Raw genomic sequence first — 25,151 nt, forward strand, 5'->3', positions numbered from 1 at the left:
CTTGAGACTCGGCGAGTTGAGTCGTGGTGGCCCCACAACTCGTGCCAGGTGGAGCTCGTTGAGATGGGGGAAATACTCGACGTGTCAAGGGAGGATTCCAGGGAAGTTGGTGCATGCGCACGGACTCGCCGAGTCGCCATAGTGCACTCGCCGAGTCCGGTCAGAGTTGACCGTTGACCGTTGACCAGCGTTGACCAAGAGTGATTTGTTATAGTGTGATCAACCCTAGATTGGGAGAGTGTTAATTAGAGATGTATTGTGCCATAGGGGGACTACAGCTCGGCGGATCGAGTGTTTAGTGATTTCAGGGTTACGAGTTACCGAGACACACGAGGTGAGTCTCCTCACTATACTTTACCTTGAGTAGGTAACCAGAGTTATGTGATTAGAGTATTTGTATGCTATGTATGTTATGTGTTGTACTGCATTACTTTTATGTGTTTGATGCTGTGCATGTTTATCAGAGCTAGAACCTGAGGGTTCACAGAGTTTGGGTGCACGGACCCACAGAGTTATAGCCTCGAGTGGCTAATATGTGTTTTATGTGGTATTTTGGGGAACTCACTAAGCTTTGTGCTTACAGTGTTGATGTTATTTGTTTCAGGTGCTAGTGACGACCGCGGGAAGGCGCCGGCTTGATCCGTACACACACGTTTGAAGTTTTACATGTTGATCTTGGGATTTTGTACTGTTTTATTGAACAAGTAAAATGGGTGTTTTTATGAATATTAGTGGAATTATGTTTTATATAAAAATTAAAAATTTTGTTTGAAAATCAGTGTTACAAATTGGTATCAGAGCCTTGGTTTGAGGGATTCGGGTACACCTTCGGGAGTATTTGAACTCAAACTGAGGAATTAAAGAGATATTTTCAAAAATAAAACCAAAATTTTCTAAGAGTAAAGGGTTTTCCAGGAAGAAACGTGTGTACGATCAGTCAGCGCCCGAACGGTGAATTCCCAAAATACCTTTTGTTATGAAATAATTAATACTGTGATGTGTTTGCATGCTAGAGCAGGCTAGGTATTGCTGATAGGACTAGAGTGACCTGTTTTGTGATGCCTTAGCTTAGGGAATGGTGAGCTGCTATGAGATGCTAAGAGTAATTAGGTAGCAGCTAGGGCTTTGTGTGAGATTTGTTCCAGAGTGATTTAAGTATAATAGAGTACTTGGGGACTGGGATCCGAAGAGGACGATTTGGGGTGTGTACTGAGACGGTGCGGACAGTAGTATTGGGCCCGTACTACTCAAAGCACCGGTACGGTACACAGTCCAAATAAGAATCTGGGGATGCCAAGAATCAAGGAGGGATGGATTGTTGAATGTAAGAGTGTTCGAGTGAATTCTAATTATCGTATGTTGTATTTCAGAGATTGATCATGGTGAGGACACGACACATGCCGGAGGATGCCGGATCTAGTGATGAGGAGATTCGACAGATCATTCATGAGGAGGTGGCTGCGGTCATCAGAGCTGAGATACCAGAGATGTTCGGGTCTATCAAGACCGCTTTGATTGAGATGTTTGATGAGCGCTATGCCGCTCTTTCTGAGGCTGCGGTTGCAGCGGCTACCGCAGCGATTGCTGCGACGAGACCCCAGGGAGGTGATGCGATGTTGTTTAGGGAGTTCAGCAACACCAAGCCACCAGAGTTTGATGGTACACAGGATCCGGTGGCGGCTATGAGGTGGATATCTGATATGGAGGGATGCTTCTTCACTTGCTCGTCCCCCGAGCATTTGAAGGTTCGGTTCGCGCTGAACCAGCTTCGCTTGGGAGCGAAGGACTGGTGGAAGTTTGTGATTGCGCATTTCACACCGGCTGAGCTTTCGGCAGTGACCTGGGAGAGGTTCACTTCCATGTTCCGGGATGAGTATGTTCCTCAGGTGGAGAGGGAACGTCTGGCGCAGGAGTTTCTGACCCTCAAGCAGGGTACCGAGTCGGTTACAGCGATTACGAGGATGTTCCAGGAGAGGGCGATGTTTTGCCCTGAGCACGTGTCCACCGAGCAGGCACGTATGAGCCGTTATCTGAGCATTTTGAGGCGGGATATTCGGGAGTTCGCTGCGAACTCCTCGTACCGGACATTTGCCGAGCTTCAGGCAAATGCTCGGAAGAGGGAGATTGAGCTTGAGACTCAGGCCAGGGAGGAGGCGGAGTCTATGGGGAGGGATCGGCGACCGGCACAGTCCCAGCCGGCAGCCAAGCGGGCCAAGCCCGCTGATCCCAGACCCGGGAGCCAGAAGGGCCGCACTTGTGGGAAGTGCGGCAAGGGTCACGATGGCGTCTGTCGGGCAGGGTCTTGCTACAAATGTGGCAAGGAGGGGCATATGGCTAAGGACTGCCCCAAGGGATTTGCAGTGTGCTTCCACTGCAACCAGACCGGACACCGGAAGGCGGAGTGTCCACTGCTGCGCGGGGCATCTCAGGGGTCTGCCCCCGCCGCCATCAGAGCTGCTGCTGCAGAGAGTCGGCCCGTGAAGGCCGAGGCGCCAAGGGCTCGGGGGAGAGCCTTCCAGCTGACTGCGGAAGAGGTCCGCGCCTTGCCCGATGTTGTGGCTGGTATGTTTCCTTTTCATTATTGTTTATGGTGTTGAGATATTATGCTTATATCATGCTATGCTTAGGTACCTTCCTTGTGAATTCTGTACCTGCTTTAGTGTTATTTGACTCGGGTGCGAGTCGATCTTTTGTATCTTTGGCATTTAGTCAGCGTATCAGTGTTAGTCGTGGAGTATTGAGTCGGCCTCTGCGGGTTTCCATAGCCGCCGACAGGGTGATTTGTGCTACAGAGGTCTTCCGGGGATGTGTATTGGAGATATTCGGGGTCGAGTTTCCGATCGACCTGATTCCGATTGCGATGGGTGATGTTTGTGTTATAGTGGGCATGGATTGGTTGAGCCGATTCGGTGCGGTTATCGATTGCGAGCGACAGCTGGTGACTATACGAGATCCTAGTGGGGGAGTTCTTTCAGTGTACGGCGAGGGTACACGTTCTGGATCAGCCTTTTGTTCGGCTGCTAGGGCGAGGCAGTGTTTACAGCAGGGCTGTAAGGGTTATGTAGCGTATGTGATGGATACGCGAGTGATCTCCGAGAGACCAAGCTCTGTGGAGGAAGTTCCGGTGGTGCGGGAGTTTCCTGATGTATTTCCCGAAGAGTTACCAGGAGTGCCTCCCGCGAGGCAAGTGGAGTTTGGCATCGATTTGGTTCCGGGGGCCGCACCTATTGCTAAGGTGCCGTATCGCCTTGCGCCTCCAGAGATGCAGGAGTTATCCTCGCAACTTCAGGAGTTGCTGGGGAAGGGGTTTATTCGGCCGAGTAGCTCGCCATGGGGAGCACCCATCTTGTTTGTGAAGAAGAAGGATGGTTCGCATCGCATGTGTATTGATTACCGGGAATTGAATAAGCTGACGGTCAAGAACCGTTACCCGCTGCCGAGGATCGACGATTTATTCGATCAGCTACAGGGAGCATCTTGGTTCTCCAAGATTGATTTGAGGTCGGGCTATCATCAGGTGAGAGTGCGGGACGAGGACGTCCAGAAGACAGCATTCAGGACACGTTATGGGCACTATGAGTTTGTGGTGATGCCTTTCGGGCTCACTAATGCCCCGGCTGTGTTCATGGACCTCATGAACAGGGTATGTCGGCCGATGTTGGATCGGTCGGTGATTGTTTTCATTGATGATATTCTGGTATATTCGAGATCTAGTGAGCAGCACGAGGAGCATCTGAGGGAGGTGCTTGGGGTTTTGAGAGCGGAGAAGCTTTACGCAAAGTTCTCCAAGTGCGATTTCTGGTTGCGGGAGGTCCAGTTTCTGGGACATCTCGTTAACTAGAAGGGGATATTGGTCGATCCGGCCAAGGTTGACGCAGTGATGAGGTGGGAGGTGCCGAGGTCACCTTCTGAGATACGGAGTTTTCTCGGGTTGGCAGGGTATTATCGGAGATTTATTAAGGATTTCTCCAAGATTGTGGTTCCACTCACCAGGTTGACCCGGAAGGGTGTGGCATTTGCATGGGGTCCCGAGCAGCAAACCTCCTTTGAGACGCTTCGCCAAAGGTTGTGTGAAGCCCCAGTATTAGCCCTTCCGGAAGGTATGGAAGGTTTTGTGGTATTCTGTGATGCATCGATCCTAGGATTGGGAGCGGTATTGATGCAGAAGGGTCATGTGATAGCTTATGCATCGAGGCAGTTGAAGCCTCACGAGACGAGGTACCCCACACACGATTTGGAGTTGGGGGCAGTGGTGTTCGCTCTCAAGATTTGGCGGCACTACTTGTATGGGGTTCGTTGTACGATTTACACGGACCATAAGAGTTTGAAGTACTTGATGGATCAGCCTAACTTAAACATGCGGCAGAGGAGATGGTTAGATGTGGTCAAAGACTATGATTGTGAGATCTTGTACCACCCGGGCAAGGCTAATGTGGTAGCCGACGCGTTGAGCCGCAGGGCGGAGAGTGCTCCCCTGCGAGATGTATGTTTGAGACTGACCGTGATAGCTCCAGTTCTGGACGCCATTCGTGGGGCTCAGGCCGAGGCCGTGCGTCCGGAGATGCAGAAGAGGGAGCGGGTTGTTGGGATGGTTTCTGAGTTTATATCGGATAGTCGAGGCCTTATGACTTATCAGGGCAGGATCTGGGTACCGTTTGTGGGCGGTACCCGTGTTACATTGATGGAGGAGGCTCATAGATCGAAATTTTCAATCCATCCCGGGGCCACGAAGATGTATTTGGACCTAAGGAAGGAGTATTGGTGGCCCTGTATGAAGAGGGATGTAGCATGGTTTGTCGAGAGGTGTTTGACCTGTCGAAGGGTAAAGGCCGAACACCAGAGACCGCATGGCAAGTTGCAGCCATTGGAGGTTCCCGAGTGGAAGTGGGAACAGATCACTATGGACTTTATCACCAAATTGCCGAGGACTGCCAGAGGAGTTGATGCATTTTGGGTGATCGTGGATAGGTTGACAAAGAGCGCTCATTTTCTGGCCATCAGTGAGAGTTCTTCAGCGGAGAAATTGGCAGAGATTTACGTGAGAGAGGTTGTATCTCGGCATGGGGTGCCGGTCTCGATTGTTTCAGACCGCGATGTGCGGTTCACTTCCCGTTTTTGGAAGAAATTTCATGAGGAATTGGGTACTAAGCTGCATTTTAGTACCGCATACCACCCCCAGACCGACGGTCAGAGTGAGCGGACGATACAGACACTCGAGGACATGCTTTGAGCTTGTGTATTGGACTTTGGGGGTAGTTGGGACTCGTATTTGCCTCTAGCGGAATTTTCCTACAATAACAGCTATCATTCGAGCATTGGTATGCCGCCCTTTGAGCTGTTATATGGTAGGAGGTGTCGGACTCCCATATGTTGGGGAGAGGTTGGGCAAAGGGTAATGGGCAGTACAGAGATCGTGAATCAGACGACAGAGCAGATACAGCTGGTCAGGCAGAGGTTATTGACCGCTCAGAGCCGGCAGAAGAGTTACGCGGATAGGCGCCGGTCCGAGTTGGAATTTCAAGTCGGCGACTTTGTTCTCTTGAAGGTCTCTCCTTGGAAAGGAGTGATCCGGTTCAGGAAAAGGGGTAAATTGGGACCCCGATTTATTGGCCCATTTCGTGTGATCGCCAGGGTGTGCCGGGTAGCCTATCGGCTGGAGTTACCAGCAGAGTTGGGGCAGATTCACAACACTTTTCATGTATCGCAGTTGAGGAAATGTATAGCCGATGAGTCGGCAGTGGTTCCACTTGAGGATATTCAGGTTGATGCAAGCCTGAACTATGCGGAGAGACCAGTGGCTATTAGGGATCGGAAGATCAAGGTTTTGAGGAGCAAGGAGGTACCTCTGGTATTGGTTCAGTGGCAACATCGGAAGGGATCAGAGATGACCTGGGAGCCGGAGGATATGATGCAGGAGCAGCATCCGGAGCTGTTTTAGAGCGGGACTTCGAGGGCGAAGTCCAATTCTAGTGGGGGAGAGTTGTAACATCCGGATTTTTACCAGGTATAATGAAAGTTTAATTATGTTATTTTGTAAGAGGGACTCGGCGAGTCGGGGCTCAGACTCGCCGAGTAGAGACGCGGGTTTGAGCGAAGGTGCGCGCTTGGACTCGGCGAGTCCAAGGTATGGACTCGGCGAGTCTGCGCTGTGTAGTGAAACCCTAAATCTCCGGGTTTGTGGCCTATTTAAAGGGCCTTATGGCCGTCATTTGCGCTCATCCAACCCCCAGAGTGTGTCCCTAGAGTTCTTGAGCGTTTGGTGAAGGATTGAGAGCAAATCTTGACCTTGTGAGTGTTGTTTAGCAAGAAGAAGGAGGCTCTAGGCAAGAGGAAGCAAAGGAGGTTGATACTTCGTGGATTTGGAGCTTGGATCATCACTCTAGAGGTATTATTTTCGGACCATTTCCTGTTTGATGAACTTGATGCAAGTTAGGGCTTAATATGATCATTTATGGGGTGATTTGGTGCCCTTTTGTCCCCTCTTTGAGTTGAGACCATGGATCTGGATCCATAGAGGTCCAGAGGGCCTCACTCATCAAGCTTTATGAGTGAAAATGGAGTCCTTGGCCTTGTGTTGAAGTAATAGAGTCAAAATCATCATTTGTGATCATGTAGAGGTTATTTATGCATCAAGGTTGTGACTTTACGTGCTAAATAAGCATGGGGGGACTGGATCTATGGATTAGTGGACTGGATCTGGCCTTTAGAGCAAGATTGAGCCAGTGCATGGCACGGACTCGCCGAGTCCGAAGAACAGACTCGGCGAGTAGCATGAATGTTGCGCGACCACTCAGCGAGTGGTCTCGCCGAGTTGGGAAAGGTGAACTCAGTGGGTCAAGGGAGAGTCAGGATGGTCAGATGGACCGAGTCAAACTGGACTCGGCGAGTTGAGTCGTGGTGGCCCCACAACTCGTGCCAGGTGGAGCTCGTTGAGATGGGGGAAATACTCGACGTGTCAAGGGAGGATTCCAGGGAAGTTGGTGCATGCGCACGGACTCGCCGAGTCGCCATAGTGCACTCGCCGAGTCCGGTCAGAGTTGACCGTTGACCGTTGACCAGCGTTGACCAAGAGTGATTTGTTATAGTGTGATCAACCCTAGATTGGGAGAGTGTTAATTAGAGATGTATTGTGCCATAGGGGGACTACAGCTCGGCGGATCGAGTGTTTAGTGATTTCAGGGTTACGAGTTACCGAGACACACGAGGTGAGTCTCCTCACTATACTTTACCTTGAGTAGGCAACCAGAGTTATGTGATTAGAGTATTTGTATGCTATGTATGTTATGTGTTGTACTGCATTACTTTTATGTGTTTGATGCTGTGCATGTTTATCAGAGCTAGAACCTGAGGGTTCACAGAGTTTGGGTGCACGGACCCACAGAGTTATAGCCTCGAGTGGCTAATATGTGTTTTATGTGGTATTTTGGGGAACTCACTAAGCTTTGTGCTTACAGTGTTGATGTTATTTGTTTCAGGTGCTAGTGACGACCGCGGGAAGGCGCCGGCTTGATCCGTACACACACGTTTGAAGTTTTACATGTTGATCTTGGGATTTTGTACTGTTTTATTGAACAAGTAAAATGGGTGTTTTTATGAATATTAGTGGAATTATGTTTTATATAAAAATTAAAAATTTTGTTTGAAAATCAGTGTTACAACTTTTAGGTTAATCAACATCATACTTGAATAGCTCCTTAATTAACACCGTCAAAGACGAGTTCCATTATGACGCTTCATCTTGACAATGTGAAAGAACATCTCGAACTCAAGAATGAGAATTCTAGTACATGATTTATGCGTTAGATGTCTAATATATAGGAAGTTGAGTACCGAAGTTCAAGAGTAGGATATGTGCGACATTTTTTTATTAATTTTCTGTTTAGCCTTATGCTCATTCTTCAAGCTTTCTTACTCCTTAGCATTCTCTGAATTTGATTATCCCCAACTTTTTGATGCAATAATAATAGAATTCTTACCGGTGAATCCAGTAGGAATATGATCTCAACAAGTTCATCAGTGGTGTCTATTAGTCTACACATGTGAAGATTTGGTTCTTAATTCTTCGAGCATTTATTTCCTTTACATTATCTCTCCGAGCAGTGATTACCCAAACAATTATGTATATTTCCTCGTTCCTTGGTCTTAGCTTTAAATAACTCAGTGTCAAATAAAAAAATAAACAACACTTGATGTCTTTGAGGGAGATGGTTAGGAATATCTAGATGTGCATATTATAGTCTTCTTTCTCGATCTTGAAGCGCGTTGGAAAGTTGCGTATCTCATGCAACTTGGTCTTGTTCATCATCTAAGATGCTAATATCATAGACAGAAAAAATATGGCAACTAATTTAATTTTGAATTAATTATTATGGAGCATTGTATTGTGTGGATAAAGTTAAGTACCACAAGCAAAAGTCAAAACCTTATATTCGTTGACCATGGAGAAGGTCAAACAGTTTTGCGTGGTGGATGCCATAAAGGTTTCAAAACCATGCACATCCACCAATCAAAAATATGAAGGATCAATACAATCAGTTAGTTTCAAATCGGCGCAAACATTCAACATTGTATTTTTGTAAATGATCATGACAGCTACCCAAAACAATTATAGTCGCAGATTTTTTTGTCTGTTTCTTTTTTATATCACATTTAAAGATGAATTGCATCGTAAAACTTCTTCAACTCTATAGTTTTATAAACAAAATTATTCAACTGAATTCAAGTATCATATATATTTAACCCCCTTTTTTAAATCCCGTGTTCTGCCCCTAGTTTACAAGGATGAATTGAATGTATAATAATATTTAGTTTTACCCTTGTAAATGTATAAAAAAATTCAGGTTGAAGATTTATTCATAAGAAAATATATACTGAAAAAACGTGTAATCAGTTTTTTATAATCAAGTTCAAGGTTTTAGATTTATTCAATATTTTTACATCATAGAAGTATTAATATATAGAAATATTTATTATGACAAGTTATTCTGCAAAAGTTTTCACTTTCAAGTATATATAAATAGGCAAGCACCATGCAAAGGAAAAAACATCTCAATCCACCACTTTCTAGCTATTTCTCAAATTAAAAGATCGAACTGAATGGCAAACAATCTCATCTCCACTTCCACAGCTGCCACCACCTTCATAGTCGTCCTTCTCTCACTCCTCCTCGCCGGAAAATCCCAGACTTTCTCAACCAGCTTGCGACGAACAGCGATGCCACGTGGAAAGCAAAACCTAACGCACCTCCATTTTTTCTACCACAACGTGGTTGGCGGCCCAAATGCAACCGCCATTCGGGTGGCTGAAGCCCCAATTACCAACACTTCCGCCACCGGATTTGGGGCGGTGATCATGGTGGACAACCTCTTGACAGTGGGGCCGGAACCTAACTCTACTCGGGTGGGAAGAGCTCAAGGGATGTATGCATCTGCGGATTTGAATAATATGAGCTTTATGATGGTTCACAACTATGTGTTTGATGAAGAAAGGTATAATGGAAGCACTTTGAGTATATTGGGTCGGAACCCTCTTATGTTGCCGGTAAGAGAGTTCCCGGTGATTGGAGGGAGTGGTGTTTTCAGATTTGCTCGAGGGTATGCTGAAGCTCGGACTTATTTTCTTAATGCGACCAATCGAGATGCCATTGTTGAGTACAATATTTATGTCCTTCATTATTGATATTAACTTTTCACTCTTGTTTATTGATGTTCTTATTTCTGGTTTCCGGTTCATGATAATTTTATTTTTATATTCTTTATTTATGAGTGTACATTTGTGTATTTGTTTATGCTGAATTAGTTATTTCTCTTTTATCATAATGTTGTCTCTATATTTTTCAGTAAAGTATTTTTCTTTCACATTAATTTTTATTCAAACATTATCCTACTAAGTTAATACTCATGGTAATCACAGATAAAATTAAAAAAATAAAAAAAAATAAAAAATAAATAAATAAACAACAACAACACAACACTAGCATTCTACTTTAGAAAATTGTCATTTATAATATTACAGAGGAATTAAACAAATCGTCTATCGTCTAGGTACCAAAATTCACGTTCAGTCCTCATATTCAATAATTAACTCGGAGTATCACTCGTTTGGTTAGAAATTGCACACTTCATGCACTATTAGTTTAAATTTACACGTTTAATCCCTTGCGAGACATTAAAAGACTACAATGTCGTTTTCAATCTTAATTTTCATTTATTTTTAACATTTCTGATTGTTTTTAATTATTGAAAAATAATCTAATTAAAATTGGGCGTCCGTCCCACTTTAAATCTAAAATACATATATGTTTTCCTCTTTTGTTGAACATTTAACCACCGACACTATCATCAAAAAATGGTGCACCACCAGAAATATGCACACCCACTCCTTATCTTCCTCTCCCAGTACGCTCTTCTCCAGAATTGCAAAATAAAAAATCAATAATCTGAAACTTGTAACCCAAATGATTCTGGAAACTAAAAATTGTTTTAGAAATATCAAAATATTTCCAAAAATCAAAAATGGTGTTGCACCGTTTTGAAAACCTAAAATATACACATCGGTTTCTCTCCCTCTAATCTCACCTAATTTTTTTCTCTTGACCCTTCTTTACCATCTATTTCCTCGTTCTCCTTCCTAATCAAACACAATGTTAGTCTATATTATTAGCCCGCTTGTTTATGGGCTCTTTTTTGTCTTTATCCCATTAGGGTTTCTATCTAGCTAGTATTTATATCCGCTTTATTTCTTGTAGTCTACATGCTTTTCTCTGAGAACCCTTCTAATTTCTCTTTGATATAATCATATGGCAATGTTCTCATGGTATCAGAGCGGAGGTTTGATACGTTGTTAGAAGTGTTTGTAGCAATTTTAGAGCTCTCGTTAAAACTCAACATTCAGCTGTGATTAAGTGCTTCATGTGTGACTTAGGGGGTGAATATACCTCGCCCGGTCGGTCGGCTGTGAAGCTTTGTATGGGCTCAAGCAAGCCCCTCGTGCTCGGTTTGAGAAATTCTCCACAATGATTACCTCTCTTGGATTTGTCCAGAGTAATCACGATTCTGCTATGTTAGTTAGATGCTCGAGTGCAGGACGGATTCTTCTGTCCTTATATGTGGATGACATGATTATTACAGGTGATGACCATGGTGGTATTGAGTCTTTGAAGCATGATTTAGCTCGTCGATTTGCTATTAAGGATTTGGGCTTGCTGCGTTATTTCTTGGGTAGAGGTCGCTCAGTCTAAGAAAGGGTACCTTCTTTCCCAGACTAAATATATATTTGACTTATTTACATGGGCGAGACTTTCTGACAATCAGACTGTTGATACCCCTCTTGAAACCAATGCTCGATACTCTCCTACTGATGGTGTTCATTTGTCTGATCTGAATCTTTATCGTACTGTGGCGGGAAGTTTTGTTTATCTCACAGTCACTTGTCTAGATATTGCTCATGTTGTTCATATTGTCAGTCAGTTTGTTACTGTACCTACCTCTGTTCATTGGGGAGTTGTTCTTCGTATTTTGATATATCTTTGTAGCACTCAGTTTCTAACTCTCTTGTTTCCCTCGACGTCTTTGTAACGCCCGTAGATCCGGGCTAGTCAATTTAGAGGCAATAGGGGTCGAAAATGACTTTTCAACAAAAGATTATTTATAATAAATAATCTTAACCAAGTTGTAGAATATGTCACAAGGTTTCCGTACATATAAAGAACGCCGAAATCCGAGTTATAATGAAGAAGTTATGGCCCGTCGAAGTTTCGCGACGGAACCGGCACGGCACCGGGAAGCGTAAATAGTGAATTTACGATGGAGGACTTTTTAGCCTTAGTGATCTAAATGAAATTCGTAGAATATGTTAAACTAAGACCGTCAATAAAAAGAACGCCCAAATCTGACTTCGTATGAGGAAGTTATGATTTTTCTAAGATTCGGCTTAGCAGTATACAACCCGAAACTCGAATTTTAGTTTGAGCGGTTTTTGGATTACGCGACCTAAATGAGAGTTGAAGGTCTCATTAATAGGAACTAAACGGTAAAAAAGACAGACGAAAACAGAGTCCGTATGAAGGAGTTATGATATCTTCGCGGTCATTTAACAGTCTAAACGCCTCCTACTGTTAAATTTGAGATCGGTCGAGAATTAGCCAACGGAGTCTAAACAAAAGTTGTAGATCTTGATTTTACCTACGCGTGGATATAAAGAACGTCGAAAACGGAGCTCATATGCGAAAGTTATGATTTTTCTAAGTTTGAAGGCTGATACACGATAGGTGGTGACGTGGCACCACCAGAATTGGACACGTGGCACCACCAGAAGGCCACCACATGGACCAACTCGGCGAGTAGGTCCCCCCTACTCGGCGAGTAGACCAGTCAGCACCCCTATAAATAGAGGTGTCGGGTTCCATTCATTCTCACACCTTCCAACTTCTCTTTCTCTCTCTAAACTCTCTCTCTAAGCTCCCTAACCCCCCTAAAGCCTAGGGTAACTCCCTAGCACGAGGCGGAAGCCCCGGAGTGCCCGACGGCTCCGAGAAAAGAGCCTTTCGGCTCGGGAAACGCTGCTCCAGCGAAGCCCGGTTTTGCGAAAAACCCGCTGTAAGTGAGCTACGCCTACGCTAGTTTTAATATAGCTTCTAATTAATTATAGTAACATTATTAGGACCTTAACATAATTGTTTGGGCTATTATTATGAGTTATATTGAGTGTTATTTAATGTTTATATAATAATAATATTAACTATACTATTAATTAGTCGTGGTTAATGTTAGACTAAACCCTAGTGGTGTTGATACTAGGTTTTATCGAAGGAAATTGTGTTGAGAGTATCGAAGCGCTGTCCGAGTGTTGAGTCACCACCTATCAAGTGAGTGCATGGTCCTTTTCATCTTACACGTAGATATGAAGTATTTATTATATAATTTACGTGTTGTGAGTGCATAGTCCCTTTCATTTTACACATAGATATGAAGTATTTTATATAAATTACGTGCTATGTGTGCATATTATCTGAATACTTGTTGATTATGCTGGATGAATGTTTTATACATGTTTTAAAGGATTTAAACTGTATACGTATTTTATATATACGAATATGTTGGGTATGATGATGGGTAGATGAATAATGAGAGATAGAAGATGACGTGAGTATACATTGGCACCTATAGACTTAGTGCCTACGGGACAAACACCGGTAGCTATGGACTTAGTACCTGTCAGACGTTGGTAGCTATGGATTTAGTACCTGTTGGGAATTGGTAGCTATGGACTTAGTACCTATTAGTTAGATACTAGTTAGATACTGGTAGCTATGGATTTAGTACCTGTAGGAATTGGTAGCTATGGATTTAGTACCTGTTGAGCGTTGGTAGCTATGGATTTAGTACCCGGTGAGTAAGATATAGCAGCTATGGAATTAGTGCTTTACGAACGAACATTGGCAGCTATGGATTTAGTGTCAGTCCTATAACCCTGGAAGTAAGGGACTTCGGAATAAACGAATGCAGGATAGACGACTCTTAGGTTAAATCCTTAAAGAGTAAAGAAGATAATGGGGATGGGTAATTGGGTTGATTGTTTGATTAAACATAATAATTATATTATTGTGGGTTGAAAACCCTATGTACTCACCAGGTTTCCCAACCTGACCCACTCAATTTATGTATATCACAGGTGACGAAATGAAGTGACATTACACTGAGAGATTTAAAGAGATGTAGATCACTAGTGTAAATAATTGTAAGTTCTGTTTATGCTTATGTTTCTGTATTAACGATGACATCCCAAACGTTTTAAGATGAATAAAAATATGTTTCTTCGAAAACGTTTTAATAACGTATTTATCGTGTTTTTCTGGGAACAAATTCCGCAACCTTTTTATAAAATGAAGTACTCTGATTTTTATAAAGCATAAACAAAATCGGTCTTTTCTGGCCGTGATTTTGGGGATGTCACAGTTGGTATCAGAGCATTAGTTTAAGCGAACTAGGAATATGGATTTATTTTTAGACTTAAACTTAGAATGCTAAGTAATGATTGTGAGGAGTGTGTCAAATAGATTTAGGTAATACACCTGAATAGACACAAGCACTAGCTTATTTAGGGAAAATTCCTAACATGCTTTTATGTGCTAAATGATTTATGATATGCATTATATGATCGGATCTATGGTCTGTTGTCGACCGGATCTGGAAATTTTATGTGCTCAGGTTTCTAAACGTTTAATTACGATATTAGAACTGGCATGTAACTTTTTGGAGTAATAAGGAGGAATACGCGTCTAATTCTTCCTCTATCTATATTCTCGTCTCGATACACCAAACGCTTGCTTTGGAGAATAGAATGTCATGATAAGGACTCATAGAGAATTGAGTAAGTGGAGGAAATGAAAAGGCTTACGATAGTGAATGACACCTATCGAAAGATATCATAAGAGTGGCATCTTGCCTTTAGAATATGTCATGCAGTACGTTTAGAGGAGTACAGTACGTCCGAAGTACACCTTCGATTGGCAAGATGATGGAATAATTGGCGTAATTCATGAAGTTGACCCATCGTATGGTATTTCCACCGAGCTAAAGCAAAATTGATGATTGAAGATACGCATACAAGAAGTCCTAGTAGAGTCTAGGGAAAATTTTGTGATTGTTTGGACACATTTTTATGTGTTAAAAATTGTTTGGTGATAATAACTTGGGAAAACTGCGAGATAATACTTGGGACGAGTATGAGTAGGTGTGAAAGGTAGTAGATGCATATACTACCGGAAGCACGGGACTCACGCTTGGATCAGGGAAAGTCACAAGGTTACCAAGAAACTAGTAATTGATTTCGATTTATTCAAGTGTGTTGTTACCATTGTTTCGGTAATGACTAAGACGATTGTTGATATTCCGACCCTAGTGGTCATATCGAATTGAGTCCGACTACGATGAGTATGTTACGTGGTTCAGAGAACCAAGTTTGATGTAGCGTCCGACTTAAACCAAACGATTGAAATCAAAGCGATCAATAGAAGTATCGCGCTCGTTGTTAAAAGAAGATGGTTGCTAGAGATGCTACCTTTTTAGATGTGACTAGAACATGAAGGAAGGTATAGACTGTTCTGGAATTTGACTCTAAGAGACATGAGTCTGAGCATTGCAACATACGATGAGAGGTCATTAGAATATGACACATCGGTCCATTGTATTAATAAAAGAACTTATCTTAAGTTCGTATCCAGTGAGGATCGAGATTGTGACTTGAAGGTCATAATTTGGAGTCTAACGTGAGATAGAGAGCGTATGCAAGATCGAGCACCGCCTGTAGTCAAGGAGTCTAAGAGTTAGATACACGTTCGAAGAAACATCGAAGTTATGACTTAGGATGAATAGATAACAAATGGAGTCATCATGTGAGCCCTGTTTCTTTAATGATTTCGGGACGTAATCATCCTAAGGGGGAGATAATTGTAACGCCCGTAGATCCGGGCTAGTCAATTTAGAGGCACTAGGGGTCGAAAATGACTTTTCAACAAAAGATTATTTAGAATAAATAATCTTAACCAAGTTGTAGAATATGTCACAATGTTTCCGTACATATAAAGAACGCCGAAATCCGAGTTATAATGAAGAAGTTATGGCCCGTCGAAGTTTCGCGACGGAACCGGCACGGCACCGGGAAGCGTAAATAGTGAATTTACGATGGAGGACTTTTTAGCCTTAGTGATCTAAATGAAATTCGTAGAATATGTTAAACTAAGACCGTCGATAAAAAGAACGCCCAAATCTGACTTCGTATGAGGAAGTTATGATTTTTCTAAGATTCGGCTTAGCAGTATACAACCCGAAACTCGAATTTTAGTTTGAGCGGTTTTTGGATTACGCGACCTAAATGAGAGTTGAAGGTCTCATTAATAGGAACTAAACGGTAAAAAAGACAGACGAAAACAGAGTCAGTATGAAGGAGTTATGATATCTTCGCGGTCATTTAACAGTCTAAACGCCTCCTACTGTTAAATTTGAGATCGGTCGAGAATTAGCCAACGGAGTCTAAACAAAAGTTGTAGATCTTGATTTTACCTACGCGTGGATATAAAGAACGTCGAAAACGGAGCTCATATGCGAAAGTTATGATTTTTCTAAGTTTGAAGGCTGATACACGATAGGGGGTGACGTGGCACCACCAGAATTGGACACGTGGCACCACCAGAAGGCCACCACATGGACCAACTCGGCGAGTAGGTCCCCCCTACTCGGCGAGTAGACCAGTCAGCACCCCTATAAATAGAGGTGTCGGGTTCCATTCATTCTCACACCTTCCAACTTCTCTTTCTCTCTCTAAACTCTCTCTCTAAGCTCCCTAACCCCCCTAAAGCCTAGGGTAACTCCCTAGCACGAGGCGGAAGCCCCGGAGTGCCCGACGGCTCCGATAAAAGAGCCTTTCGGCTAGGGAAACGCTGCTCCAGCGAAGCCCGGTTTTGCGAAAAACCTGCTGTAAGTGAGCTACGCCTACGCTAGTTTTAATATAGCTTCTAATTAATTATAGTAACATTATTAGGACCTTAACATAATTGTTTGGGCTATTATTATGAGTTATATTGAGTGTTATTTAACGTTTATATAATAATAATATTAACTATACTATTAATTAGTCGTGGTTAATGTTAGACTAAACCCTAGTGGTGTTGATACTAGGTTTTATCGAAGGAAATTGTGTTGAGAGTATCGAAGCGCTGTCCGAGTGTTGAGTCACCACCTATCAAGTGAGTGCATGGTCCCTTTCATCTTACACGTAGATATGAAGTATTTATTATATAATTTACGTGTTGTGAGTGCATAGTCCCTTTCATTTTACACATAGATATGAAGTATTTTATATAAATTACGTGCTATGTGTGCATATTATCTGAATACTTGTTGATTATGCTGGATGAATGTTTTATACATGTTTTAAAGGATTTAAACTGTATACGTATTTTATATATACGAATATGTTGGGTATGATGATGGGTAGATGAATAATGAGAGATAGAAGATGACGTGAGTATACATTGGCACCTATAGACTTAGTGCCTACGGGACAAACACCGGTAGCTATGGACTTAGTACCTGTCAGACGTTGGTAGCTATGGATTTAGTACCTGTTGGGAATTGGTAGCTATGGACTTAGTACCTATTAGTTAGATACTAGTTAGATACTGGTAGCTATGGATTTAGTACCTGTAGGAATTGGTAGCTATGGATTTAGTACCTGTTGAGCGTTGGTAGCTATGGATTTAGTACCCGGTGAGTAAGATATAGCAGCTATGGAATTAGTGCTTTACGAACGAACATTGGCAGCTATGGATTTAGTGTCAGTCCTATAACCCTGGAAGTAAGGGACTTCGGAATAAACGAATGCAGGATAGACGACTCTTAGGTTAAATCCTTAAAGAGTAAAGAAGATAATGGGGATGGGTAATTGGGTTGATTGTTTGATTAAACATAATAATTATATTATTGTGGGTTGAAAACCCTATGTACTCACCAGGTTTCCCAACCTGACCCACTCAATTTATGTATATCACAGGTGACGAAATGAAGTGACATTACACTGAGAGATTTAAAGAGATGTAGATCACTAGTGTAAATAATTGTAAGTTCTGTTTATGCTTATGTTTCTGTATTAACGATGACATCCCAAACGTTTTAAGATGAATAAAAATACGTTTCTTCGAAAACGTTTTAATAACGTATTTATCGTGTTTTTCTGGGAACAAATTCCGCAACCTTTTTATAAAATGAAGTACTCTGATTTTTATAAAGCATAAACAAAATCGGTCTTTTCTGGCCGTGATTTTGGGGATGTCACAGTTGGTATCAGAGCATTAGTTTAAGCGAACTAGGAATATGGATTTATTTTTAGACTTAAACTTAGAATGCTAAGTAATGATTGTGAGGAGTGTGTCAAATAGATTTAGGTAATACACCTGAATAGACACAAGCACTAGCTTATTTAGGGAAAATTCCTAACATGCTTTTATGTGCTAAATGATTTATGATATGCATTATATGATCGGATCTATGGTCTGTTGTCGACCGGATCTGGAAATTTTATGTGCTCAGGTTTCTAAACGTTTAATTACGATATTAGAACTGGCATGTAACTTTTTGGAGTAATAAGGAGGAATACGCGTCTAATTCTTCCTCTATCTATATTCTCGTCTCGATACACCAAACGCTTGCTTTGGAGAATAGAATGTCATGATAAGGACTCATAGAGAATTGAGTAAGTGGAGGAAATGAAAAGGCTTACGATAGTGAATGACACCTATCGAAAGATATCATAAGAGTGGCATCTTGCCTTTAGAATATGTCATGCAGTACGTTTAGAGGAGTACAGTACGTCCGAAGTACACCTTCGATTGGCAAGATGATGGAATAATTGGCGTAATTCATGAAGTTGACCCATCGTATGGTATTTCCACCGAGCTAAAGCAAAATTGATGATTGAAGATACGCATACAAGAAGTCCTAGTAGAGTCTAGGGAAAATTTTGTGATTGTTTGGACACATTTTTATGTGTTAAAAATTGTTTGGTGATAATAACTTGGGAAAACTGCGAGATAATACTTGGGACGAGTATGAGTAGGTGTGAAAGGTAGTAGATGCATATACTACCGGAAGCACGGGACTCACGCTTGGATCAGGGAAAGTCACAAGGTTACCAAGAAACTAGTAATTGATTTCGATTTATTCAAGTGTGTTGTTACCATTGTTTCGGTAATGACTAAGACGATTGTTGATATTCCGACCCTAGTGGTCATATCGAATTGAGTCCGACTACGATGAGTATGTTACGTGGTTCAGAGAACCAAGTTTGATGTAGCGTCCGACTTAAACCAAACGATTGAAATCAAAGCGATCAATAGAAGTATCGCGCTCGTTGTTAAAAGAAGATGGTTGCTAGAGATGCTACCTTTTTAGATGTGACTAGAACATGAAGGAAGGTATAGACTGTTCTGGAATTTGACTCTAAGAGACATGAGTCTGAGCATTGCAACATACGATGAGAGGTCATTAGAATATGACACATCGGTCCATTGTATTAATAAAAGAACTTATCTTAAGTTCGTATCCAGTGAGGATCGAGATTGTGACTTGAAGGTCATAATTTGGAGTCTAACGTGAGATAGAGAGCGTATGCAAGATCGAGCACCGCCTGTAGTCAAGGAGTCTAAGAGTTAGATACACGTTCGAAGAAACATCGAAGTTATGACTTAGGATGAATAGATAACAAATGGAGTCATCATGTGAGCCCTGTTTCTTTAATGATTTCGGGACGTAATCATCCTAAGGGGGAGATAATTGTAACGCCCGTAGATCCGGGCTAGTCAATTTAGAGGCACTAGGGGTCGAAAATGACTTTTCAACAAAAGATTATTTAGAATAAATAATCTTAACCAAGTTGTAGAATATGTCACAATGTTTCCGTACATATAAAGAACGCCGAAATCCGAGTTATAATGAAGAAGTTATGGCCCGTCGAAGTTTCGCGACGGAACCGGCACGGCACCGGGAAGCGTAAATAGTGAATTTACGATGGAGGACTTTTTAGCCTTAGTGATCTAAATGAAATTCGTAGAATATGTTAAACTAAGACCGTCGATAAAAAGAACGCCCAAATCTGACTTCGTATGAGGAAGTTATGATTTTTCTAAGATTCGGCTTAGCAGTATACAACCCGAAACTCGAATTTTAGTTTGAGCGGTTTTTGGATTACGCGACCTAAATGAGAGTTGAAGGTCTCATTAATAGGAACTAAACGGTAAAAAAGACAGACGAAAACAGAGTCCGTATGAAGGAGTTATGATATCTTCGCGGTCATTTAACAGTCTAAACGCCTCCTACTGTTAAATTTGAGATCGGTCGAGAATTAGCCAACGGAGTCTAAACAAAAGTTGTAGATCTTGATTTTACCTACGCGTGGATATAAAGAACGTCGAAAACGGAGCTCATATGCGAAAGTTATGATTTTTCTAAGTTTGAAGGCTGATACACGATAGGGGGTGACGTGGCACCACCAGAATTGGACACGTGGCACCACCAGAAGGCCACCACATGGACCAACTCGGCGAGTAGGTCCCCCCTACTCGGCGAGTAGACCAGTCAGCACCCCTATAAATAGAGGTGTCGGGTTCCATTCATTCTCACACCTTCCAACTTCTCTTTCTCTCTCTAAACTCTCTCTCTAAGCTCCCTAACCCCCCTAAAGCCTAGGGTAACTCCCTAGCACGAGGCGGAAGCCCCGGAGTGCCCGACGGCTCCGAGAAAAGAGCCTTTCGGCTCGGGAAACGCTGCTCCAGCGAAGCCCGGTTTTGCGAAAAACCCGCTGTAAGTGAGCTACGCCTACGCTAGTTTTAATATAGCTTCTAATTAATTATAGTAACATTATTAGGACCTTAACATAATTGTTTGGGCTATTACTATGAGTTATATTGAGTGTTATTTAACGTTTATATAATAATAATATTAACTATACTATTAATTAGTCGTGGTTAATGTTAGACTAAACCCTAGTGGTGTTGATACTAGGTTTTATCGAAGGAAATTGTGTTGAGAGTATCGAAGCGCTGTCCGAGTGTTGAGTCACCACCTATCAAGTGAGTGCATGGTCCCTTTCATCTTACACATAGATATGAAGTATTTGTTATATAATTTACGTGTTGTGAGTGCATAGTCCCTTTCATTTTACACATAGATATGAAGTATTTTATATAAATTACGTGCTATGTGTGCATATTATCTGAATACTTGTTGATTATGCTGGATGAATGTTTTATACATGTTTTAAAGGATTTAAACTGTATACGTATTTTATATATACGAATATGTTGGGTATGATGATGGGTAGATGAATAATGAGAGATAGAAGATGACGTGAGTATACATTGGCACCTATAGACTTAGTGCCTACGGGACAAACACCGGTAGCTATGGACTTAGTACCTGTCAGACGTTGGTAGCTATGGATTTAGTACCTGTTGGGAATTGGTAGCTATGGACTTAGTACCTATTAGTTAGATACTGGTAGCTATGGATTTAGTACCTGTAGGAATTGGTAGCTATGGATTTAGTACCTGTTGAGCGTTGGTAGCTATGGAATTAGTGCTTTACGAACGAACATTGGCAGCTATGGATTTAGTGTCAGTCCTATAACCCTGGAAGTAAGGGACTTCGGAATAAACGAATGCAGGATAGACGACTCTTAGGTTAAATCCTTAAAGAGTAAAGAAGATAATGGGGATGGGTAATTAGGTTGATTGTTTGATTAAACATAATAATTATATTATTGTGGGTTGAAAACCCTATGTACTCACCAGGTTTCCCAACCTGACCCACTCAATTTATGTATATCACAGGTGACGAAATGAAGTGACATTACACTGAGAGATTTAAAGAGATGTAGATCACTAGTGTAAATAATTATAAGTTCTGTTTATGCTTATGTTTCTGTATTAACGATGACATCCCAAACGTTTTAAGATGAATAAAAATACGTTTCTTCGAAAACATTTTAATAACGTATTTATCGTGTTTTTCTGGGAACAAATTCCGCAACCTTTTTATAAAATGAAGTACTCTGATTTTTATAAAGCATAAACAAAATCGGTCTTTTCTGGCCGTGATTTTGGGGATGTCACAGTCTTCTCTTGAGTTACGTGCCTATAGTGATGCTGATTGGGATGGCGATCGTCATGATCGTAAGTGTACCACTGGATTTTGTGTATTTCTTGGAGAGTCTCTTATTTAATGGAAGATCAAGAAACAGGATGTTGTCTCTAGATCTTCCACAGAGGCTGGATATCGTGCTATGGCTATAACTACATGTGAGGCTGAATATCGTGCTATGTAAGTCTACCACTGGATTTTGTGTATTTCATCACAAATGCCCTCTGCTCAGTTGCTCCTCTCTACATATAATGATGGATCTCCTTCCATTCATGACGTGATTCCCTCCTCACCTATCTCAGCACCTGCTGCTCCACCGTTATCATCAACCGACTCAGCGCCATGTACTCTTTGCCCAACACATGTGACTGCTATACCAGCACATCCTATACCGACGCCGCCTACTCTTGCTCATGGTGAGTCCGCACCCGTTAATCAGTTGCAACCTCCACCTGTTGATTCACCGCAACCGGCTGCTTCTCCACAACCACCTGGTCATCCAATGATGACACGTTATAGAAATGGTATTTTTAAACCAAAATATCGGGCTGATTTATCTCAATTATCCTCTTCAGTTCTTCATCATACTTTATTTACCACTAAAGAACCGAGAGGATTCATATCTTCCTCTAAGGACCCGGCTTGCTACTCAACCATGTGTAATGAGATGGCTGCTCTTCAGAAAAATGATACTTGGGAACTTGTTCCTAGGCCAAAGAATTCTAATATTGTGGGTTCTAAATGGGTATTCCGGACGAAATTTCATGCTGATGGCACGGTTGACAAATTTAAAGCACGTTTGGTTGCCCAAGGGTTTATACAGGTACCTAGTTTGGACTATTCTGCAACTTTTAGTCCAGTAGTGAAGGCCTCAATAGTTCGCATTGTTCTTTCACTTGCAGTCTTACACAAATGGCCTCTTCATCAATTAGATGTCAAAAATGCCTTCCTGCATGGTGATCTCACTGATATAGTTTTCATGGAGCAACCTCCGGGTTTCATTGACACTCATTTTCCTACCCATGTTTGTCGTTTAATAAAGGCCTTATATGGTTTAAAGCAAGCTCCACAGGCATGGTTTCAACACTTAAGCACTTTTTTGGTTACTATTGGTTTCATTTGCAGCCGTGCTGACACTTCGTTGTTTATCTTCAAACGTGGTTCTTGCATTCTGTATTTACTTGTTTATGTTGACGATATCATTTTGACTGGTAATGACCCAGCTGCTATTAAGGACTTTATTTCGCATCTTCATAAAGAATTCTCTATTACGGATTTGGGCAAATTAAATTATTTTCTTGGCCTAGAAGTCTCATATTCCGACACTGAATTATTTCTAAGTCAAGCTAAGTATGCCCATGACATACTTGCAAGAGCACAACTTTTGGACGCCAAACCAGTTGCCACTCCTCTTTCGACATCCGATTATTTTACCACTACTGGTGCTCCTTTTCATGATCCTACCATTTATCGTTCTCTTGTTGGTGCACTTCAATACTTGACTATTACTCGACCTGATCTCACATATGCTGTCAATCAGGTTAGTCAATTTCTTCATGCTCCTACTCAAGATCATTTTCAGGCTGCTACACGCATCCTACGGTATGTCAAAGGGACGTTGTCATATGGTCTCTCCTTTTCTCATGCTCACACGCCCTCTATCCTTGGTTACTCTGATGCTGACTGGGCATGCTGCATTGAGACCCGTCGTGCCACCTATCGTTACTATGTGTTTCTTGGAGGTAATCCCGTTTCTTGGAGTGCCAAAAAGCAGCCTACTGTTTCACGGTCTAGTTGTGAATCATAATATCGTGCTTTAGCAAATACTGCGGCTGAAATAATCTGGATCACTCATTTATTACGAGAACTGCATGTTTTATCTACATCGCGTCCTACTCTTTTGTGTGATAACAAGAGTGCCTTATTCCTCAGTCAAAATCCAATTTCACATAAATGAGCCAAGCACATTGATATTGACTACCATTTTGTAAGGGAATTGGTACTTTCTGGGAAACTTCATACTAAGTTTGCTCCTTCACATCTCCAGCTTGCTGACATTTTCACTGAGAGTCTTCCTCGTCCGCTGTTTGAAGAATTTAGAGCCAAGCTTCGTGTTGGACCACCGCCACTTTGCTTGCGGGGGGTAATAGACATGATTCGACATAATCATGATAAGTATAGCAATTATATTGTATAGCTTATATTAGTAGGAAAGTTTGTTATTTCCTTATCTTGTAATCTTTGTATTATTTATAAAGATCAATACAAACCCCACCAGACACGGTGAACATTTACAAACCTTAATAGACGTGATAGTATATATTCATGATATGGTTTATAAAAGTGATAAAAAGAAGCGTGGTTAACATAAGAATGAATAGAAATGCATTTACGAGACTATGCGACATGCTTGAACAAAGAGGGGGTTGAAAAATAGCAAAAACATGTTAGTTGACGAGCAAGTTGCTATGTTCTTACATGTAATTGCACATAACGAAAAAAAATAGGAGTATAGTTGAAAGATTCAAAAGGTCGGGTGAAACTATAAGTCGATATTTCAAGGTAGTCTTAGATGCGGTATGTCGATTACATAAAGAGTTCTACAAGAAACTTGTGCCAATACTCGATGACGAAACCGATGAGAGGTGGAGGTGGTTTAAGGTTAGTAATTAGTTATTATAAATTTATTTAATTCCAATATTAATTAAATATTTTGTTTTAGATACAGGGTTGCCTAGGGGCATTAGATAGAACATATATCAAAGTTAATGTCCCTGCAGCAAAGAGAAAAGCTTATCGAACATGCAAGGGTGAGATTTGTACTAATGTACTTGGAGTGTGTTCGAGAGATCTTCAGTTCATACATGTACTAGCGGGATGGGAGGGTTCCGCAGCAGATAGTCCAGTATTGCGAGATGCTATTAGTAGACCACATGGTCTTAAAATACCGCATGGTATGATATACATAACACATAAAGCTACATAATATTATCAATACAATCTAACTAAATATGTAGAATCTATTTTAGGAGCATACTACCTTTGTGATGCGGGTTATACAAATGGTAAAGGTTTTTGACACCTTATCACGGGCAACGTTACCATCTTATCGATTGGTCTCGACCTCCTATAAATACTAAAGAGTTATATAACACGAGACATTCATCAGCAAGAAACTCTAATAGAACGATGTTTTGGATTAATTAAATCTAGATGGGTGATTTTACGTGATAATGCAGACCATCCAATAGAATCTACGCCACGCATAATCATTGCATGTTGTTTGATGCATAACTTCATACGTACAACCATGACGGAAGACCCCCTTGATCAACAAATCCCTACAAATCACACCCAATTTGGAGACGAACATTACAACATTATTTCTACCGTGGAGACGTTGCAAGGATAGACTGACCATCGAGATCTTCTTTCTAATACTATGTTTACTAATTGGAG

At 41.7% G+C, this 25,151-nt stretch overlaps 1 pseudogene; it reads left to right on the forward strand.

Moving 5' to 3' along the window:
* The first annotated feature begins 9,066 nt into the window (after positions 1 to 9,066).
* LOC145018234 (dirigent protein 21 pseudogene) lies at positions 9,067 to 9,678 on the forward strand (annotated as a pseudogene).
* Positions 9,679 to 25,151: the final 15,473 nt, after the last annotated feature.

Source organism: Lactuca saligna, chromosome 9 (genome assembly GCF_052625555.1).
Source record: "Lactuca saligna cultivar CGN05327 chromosome 9, ASM5262555v1, whole genome shotgun sequence".
Lineage (NCBI taxonomy): Eukaryota > Viridiplantae > Streptophyta > Magnoliopsida > Asterales > Asteraceae > Lactuca > Lactuca saligna.